The sequence below is a fragment of the Elephantulus edwardii genome, unplaced genomic scaffold (assembly GCF_000299155.1).
Source record: "Elephantulus edwardii isolate Elephantulus edwardi_28Jun2011 unplaced genomic scaffold, EleEdw1.0 scaffold00046, whole genome shotgun sequence".
In the NCBI taxonomy this organism is placed as follows: domain Eukaryota; kingdom Metazoa; phylum Chordata; class Mammalia; order Macroscelidea; family Macroscelididae; genus Elephantulus; species Elephantulus edwardii.
This window is the reverse complement of record NW_006399796.1, coordinates 15,341,457-15,348,194: the sequence shown is the minus strand read 5'-3', so window position 1 is coordinate 15,348,194 and position 6,738 is coordinate 15,341,457. Positions and strand designations below refer to the sequence as shown.

Sequence of the window (6,738 nt, the reverse complement as noted above, 5' to 3'; positions counted from 1 at the left end):
TCTATTTGGAAATGCAAGTTAGAGCTAGACCTTGCAACGTCCAGAATTCCCAGGTCCTGAACTTGCGAAGTTCAGAAAGACAAGAAGAAGAATATGGAGTTCATTCTTTAAGCAATGAAAATCCTCCAGGAGATTTCTGAGCAAAAGAAAACATACATATGATGGATTTTAAGGAGGCAATTTTAGCAAAGGGATTTTTTTGTAATAGTGGGCTGGACTTTGATGAAGTAGCAGAACAGGACTTCAGAATTTGGGTTTGAGGGAGATTTCAAAGATATTTCATAGACATAGACATAATTTTTATCACTTGGCATCTAATTAAAGGTGGTAGAGAAAAATGGTTGACTGAGATTGTTGTTGCTGTTGATGTTAGGTGTCATCAAGTTGAAACTGATTCATAGCTAATCCTCTCATAGGTTTTCCTTTATACTCTACGGTATAAATCACATGGAAGGAAATTGCCCATTTTCCCTTTCTTGGTGCCAGAAGCAGATAGAAACTGAGTGTCTTTGAGTTGGTGGTACAATAAAGCTACTAGAGCTCACTGAATGGAATAAATAAATTATAATTACAGGATATAAGAGTTGGAAGGGGAAATGCTATGTGTGAGACACTGTAGAAGATGCCTCAGAAACTATTGGAAAAACAAAATATTATCTGAAGAAACTAATCAGACAAAAACAAATACAGAAATCATCTACACAAATGTGGCAACAAAAGTCATGACTCTGGATGAGATTCTTACTAGAGTAAGAGCTGCAAATACTGCCTTATACATCACAAAGTCAAATGGTGTTTTGCTAATTATCCATTTAGTTTGATGAATGGAGACAGCCAATATCAGATCATTACAGCCTAGATACTTTACACACTTAACAGCCCAGTTATGCAGTCTACATCAATCAAATTAAACAAATAATGGTCAAATCTGCCCTTGGCTTTGTTCTGTGTCAGTACAGCCAGTGAATACACACTTAAATTGAAAATGAAATATTGAATCAAGAACTTGAATTATCCAGTGCCAAGTCTCCATGTCTCAAGTAATTTCAACAGTCACCTGGTCATAATCCCTTACACAAACATCTGACGATGCAGTTTACAGAGAAATTTCATCAGTAATATATCCTTTAAATAAAATTTTGCAGATACAGTTACCTAAGGCTTAAGAAAGTTTCAAACTGCTTAACATCATATGGCTAGTAATAGGCAGAGGGCTTAACTAACAACTAAGCTTCAGATTTGCAGAAAGTATCATTTTATGTTATTCCTTCTTCCCTATACCAAATTACACTGTTTAAATTTCTTAAAAAGAAGAAAAAATGTTATGACCATGCCTAATTACCACATCTGAAAGGAGCAGGACGTTACCTGAACTTTAGATCCATTCATTTTCCCTATGGTCACTTCCTTTGCCATCTCTGTACTACACCTTCAGGATTGATTGGATCCACCAGGATATCAGTCTCTTTTAACATGGTGGATTTTGTGTTGCTGTGATGCTGAAGGTAAGGCCACCCTCAGAATGGCTACCCATGGTGGACAAGTTTCAGTGGAGATCCCACACAAAGACAAACTAGGAATGAGGATTGACAGTCTTCTTCTGAAAGAACTGGTTAGACCAAAAAAGTTCATGAATAGCAATAAAATACAGTCTGGTGTAGTTCCAGAAGATGAGCCCCTCAAATTGGAATAAATGCATAATGTAACTAGGGAAGAGTTTAAAAAGACTGTGGAGACTATCAAAGAATATTATTCATATCAGATGCAAGTAAAGTATCGCTGATGATTATTCAAAAGTGGCCATACCAGTACATTTATAGGGAATTTTAAGACATTCATGCTGGATTTAAAAGTTATGCCATGATGGCTATCACTGTTGCTATCATATGGATCTTGACAAAAAACAAAGATTACCAGATAGACATTTGCTTACATTTTATTGACTATGCAAAAGTGTTTGACTGTGTGGGCCATAAAAATTTATTTATAAAGATCAGAAGTGTAGGAATCACAGAGCATTTCATGTGCTTATATAAAACCTAAATGTAGACCAAAAAGCAGTTGTCTGACAGAACAAGAGAACTCTGCATCATCTAAAATCTGAAAAGGAGTGTATCAGGGCTGTATCCTTTCTCCTTATGTACTCAATTTATATGCTGAGAAAATATCATTTAAGAAGTTGGACTAAGAGGGACCTCAAGCAACTGGAATTGGTCACGGACACCAGATTTGAGGAAGTGTGCATTGGTGGGTGAATGCCTCCAGTGACTGATGATAAACTCTCCTTACCAGTACAGACCAGAACTTTGTGCCCTGACCAGGATAAGCAACATCCATAACCAAGAGCTCCCCACGATAAAAGGGCTTATTGAAAACTACAGCTGGAGATATTGACATTGAGTTATGGTGAAAAGAAGCTCCTAAAGTTGGCAGATATTTTATTCAGTTTTGTTTGGAAATGACAAGACCGTTTTTCATAGAGTTGCACCTCGTTTTATAGTTGAAGGGAGAGATCCTACTGACACAAGAACTGGTGGATATTCTACCTCTGGGACCCCATTCAAGGATAAATTTTATTCTCGATTGTGTTCTAATCAGAAAAGGATGGTTGCCATGGCAAATGCTGGTCCTTATGATAATGGAAGCCAGTTTTTCTTTACACTGGGTCACTCAGATGAACTTAACAATAAGCACACCATCTTTGGAAAGATGACAGAGGCTACAGAATATAACATGCTTTAACTAACAGAAGTAGACACTGATGAGGATGAAAGACAACATAATCCACACAGAATTAAAAAAAAAATGTGAGTGTTTGTTTAATCCTTGTGATGACATCTCTTTAAGGGAAACTAAAAAGCTGAAAAATAGAAAAAACAGAGGATGAAGTAAAGACATTAAAGTCCAAAGTCACAAATTTTTTTTCTCTTCCTTTCATTTGGAGATGAAGCTGAGGAAGAAGAAGAGGAAGTAAATTGAGTTAGTCAGAGCATGAAAGGAGAAAGCAAAAGAGGTCATGACTTGCTTACGAATGATCCGCATCTCAGTTCTGCCCCAGCTGTTGAAAATGAGAAGGATGCAGCAGGAGACTCAGAGGATAATGGAGAAAAAGACAGTGTGGAGCATAACGAAGATACTGATGATGATGATGATAAGAACTAATGAGAGAAAGAATTGCAAAAAAGTTTTAAAAAAGATGCAAGTGCAAATGTTAAATTGGTTGTCGAAGGGGAACTGGAGAAGAAATCAGTGAGCTGAAGTGAAGAGCTCACAAAGAAGCAGAACAATTGAAGAGTGAACTCTAAGCAGAAAAGAAAAAAAAAAGTTGAAGCAAAACAAGCATGAAAAAAAAGTGACCATGAAGAAGCTGCTCTAGATGATGCTGTTGCAGAATACAGAAAAGAAAAACAAAAATAAGAAGCAACAAGCAAAGAACGGAACTTCTCAAGAATAGGCCCTTGTGATACTGAATCAGTTTAAGCCTAAGGTCATTCAAGCAATTTCTGAAACTCCTGAAAATGACATTTCTGAAACAGAACTAGAAGTTAATGAAAAAATGGACATTACGTGTACTTCAATTACACGATAAAAGTAGAAAAGAAAAAGATACAAACATGCAAGACTCAGGCACGTTTGAAATCTTTGATCCTCAGAATCCAATGAATAAAAGACAATGAGAATGATCACCAGAACTAGCTAGAAACATGCTTGCAAGAAAAGGTCTTATAATAACCATTGTTACAAACAGCATCACTTAGGGGTTTGGAAAGCAGTACTTTTGAAACTGTTGTCTGATTTTGAAAAGCAATTATCTCATTTTGTAAATTGTAGAATGACATAAGCAAATGCCTTTGATTACTGGTTCGTTCTCTTTTTCCTAATAGACTCTTTCCATTGTTATATGTGAAATAACTTTAAAAAAAGAAACTGAACTATACAAAGAAGAAGAATGTGGGTCAGGATTGTAAGAAGAATCATCAACAACCTGTATTATGTAGGTGGCACAAACTTCCTTAAAGAAACTGAAGAAGATCAAAAATTACAGCCTAACTCATACAACAATATGAGTTACATCCAACATCAAGAAAAGAAAGATCTTCACCATTGGACCAATAGGCAACATCATGACAAATCAATAATTTTATCTGGGTCCACAGTAAACACTCATTGTAGTAGCAGTCAAGGAATCAAAAGACTTATTATTGTGTTGGGAAAATCTTCTGTCAAGATCTCCAGATTTCTAAAAAAGCAAAGATGTCAGTTTAAAGACTAAGGTGTGTCTGATTCAAATCATGACATTTTCAGTTACTTCCCACACATCTGAAAGTTGGACAGAGAATAAGGAAGACAAGAAGAATTGATGCCACTGAGTCATGGTATTGTTTCAGATCTGTTGTTCATAAGTTTGCTAAGAGTTGTAGTCGACTTGAAGGCATCTAGCAGCAACAAGATGATCCTTAAGTAGAGTCTACATTAATGCTATGACCTAACGCTTTAAACCTATACTCAAGCGTCTTTCTTGCCACTTTCATCACAGCCCTCAGTAATGCAGACAGACAAAAACAAATTAAGCACATAACATCTTTCATTGAACAAAAAGCCACTAAGACAGCAGAATAAATATATGCAAAGGCAGAAGAAGAGCCCTATATTGAGAAAAGTCATCTGGTGCAAACTCAAAAACTTGAAGATTATGAAATACTATGAGAACAAAGGAAAGCAGATTGAGCAACAGCAGAAAAGTCAAATGTCTAATTCAATGACTCAAGCAAGATTGAAAGTCCTCAGAGTAAGACATAACCTTATCACACATAGGTTTACTAAATAAAGCAAAAGAGAGGCCCAGCAAGGTGGTAAAAGATACAACCCTACACCAAGTGCTGTTGAATGGATGGGTCCTCCATGGTTTGTATCCATTGCTGGTTTGTAACAAATCATTGCTGGTTGCAGGAAACAGGTTTTCCTTCCAATAAAGACTTCAGTGCAAATATTAATCCCTATGACTATTATCACATGAAAGCAAGATCCTGCTGAAGACTATCCAGAAATGACTGGAACAGCACATCAACAGAGAACTGCCAAATGTGCAGACTGAGTTTGGAAGAGGCAATGGGACTAGGGACATCATAGCCAACGTTAGATGGGCCTTGACTGAAAGCAGAGAGTACCAGAGGAATGTTTGTGGTTCACTGACTATGAAAAAGGCATTTGACTGTGTGGATCACAACAAATTGTGACTAATCTTGAGAATGGGAATCCCAGAACACATAGTTGTGCTCATGCGCAAACTATACTTGGACCAAGAAACAGTCCTCAGAACAGAGCAAGGAATCACTGCATTGTTCAAGATCAGGAAAGGTTTAGTCAGGGGTGCATCCTATCTACATACCTTTTCAATCTATATGAAGAACAGATCATCCGGGTAGCTGGACTTTATGACACGAATGTGGCATCAAGATTGGAGGAAGACTCATCAGAAAACCTGCATTATGTAGATAACACAATCTTGCTTGCTGAAACTGAAGAGGACCTGAGTTGTTTGCTGCAGAAGGTCAAGTACTGTAGTCTTCAATACGGATTGAAGCTCAACATTAAAAATTCTCACCCCTGGGCCAATTGGCAGCTTCCTGACAGACAGAAAAGAGGTAGATTGTTAATAACTTGAGCTTACTTGGTCCCACAATCAACATTCTTAGCAATAGCAATCAGGAAATCAAAAGACAAATTGCATTGGGAAAGTCTGTTGTCAGAGACCTCCCTAGAATACTGAACAGCAACAATGTCAGTCTGGAGACTAAAACATACCTGATCCAATTCTAGTCTTCACTATTATTTGCTATGTATTCGAGAGCTAGACAATAACTAAGGATGACAAAAGAATTGATGCCTTTGAGTTGTTGTGCTGGAGAAGAGTGAGGAACATACCATGGACTGCCAGGAGAACAAACAGGACTGTTTTGGAGTGGGTGAGACCAGGCCCCTCCTTGGAGGCAATGATTTTTAAGCTGTGTCTCACATACTTTGGGCACATGGCCAGGTGGAACCAGTCCTTGGAGGAGAACATCATACTCAGAAGGGTGGAGGGGAGGCACAGAAGAGGAAGACCCTGGATGACATGGTTTGACTCTGACTGGTGAAATGAGATCAAGTCTGTCAGAGATGATGAGATTGGTTTAGGATAGGGCCACACACAGAGCCAATATAATAGAGTTGCTATGAGTCCCAGGTACCCCAATGGCTCATAACAACATTAACACATACAAAATTTCCACACAGACAAAAAAGATATTCTTGTCAAAATTGATCAGGAGACCTGCTTGTCTAAGGTCATAGCTCATGGTGTTGATCTCTATAATGAAAACCGTAAAACAAAGGTTTCCAACACGCTTGAAAGCCACCTCGATCTCACAGTCCAACAGATGATGCCAAAAGTTCAGGGAGCCTTATTTGATGCTAATGTCAATAGGAAGTTTTAGAACTAAGCGTGTTGGAGTTAGAGTTTATTCCACTCTTTTACTAATACAATATTGAAGTTTCTAGTATTTAAAGAATCAAGATCATCTATGTAACCTCCTCTTTGCTGTTCTAATATTGTCTGTATTTGACAATAGAACACCCTGATGTAGCTTACGTCCTTGGCCTAATTGTTATCAGTAGGAGAAATTGTCACTTAAAATGATCAGGAGGAAGCCTCTAGTTCATCTAAAAGTAGCACAAATTTTAGCTGGTTCTGTAGGA

The 6,738-nt window shown here is 37.6% G+C and overlaps 2 pseudogenes; both read left to right on the top strand.

Moving 5' to 3' along the window:
- The first annotated feature begins 2,613 nt into the window (after window positions 1–2,613).
- Window positions 2,614–3,480, top strand: LOC102844735 (annotated as a pseudogene).
- A 134-nt stretch (window positions 3,481–3,614) lies between these two features.
- Window positions 3,615–6,476, top strand: LOC102844321 (annotated as a pseudogene).
- Window positions 6,477–6,738: the final 262 nt, after the last annotated feature.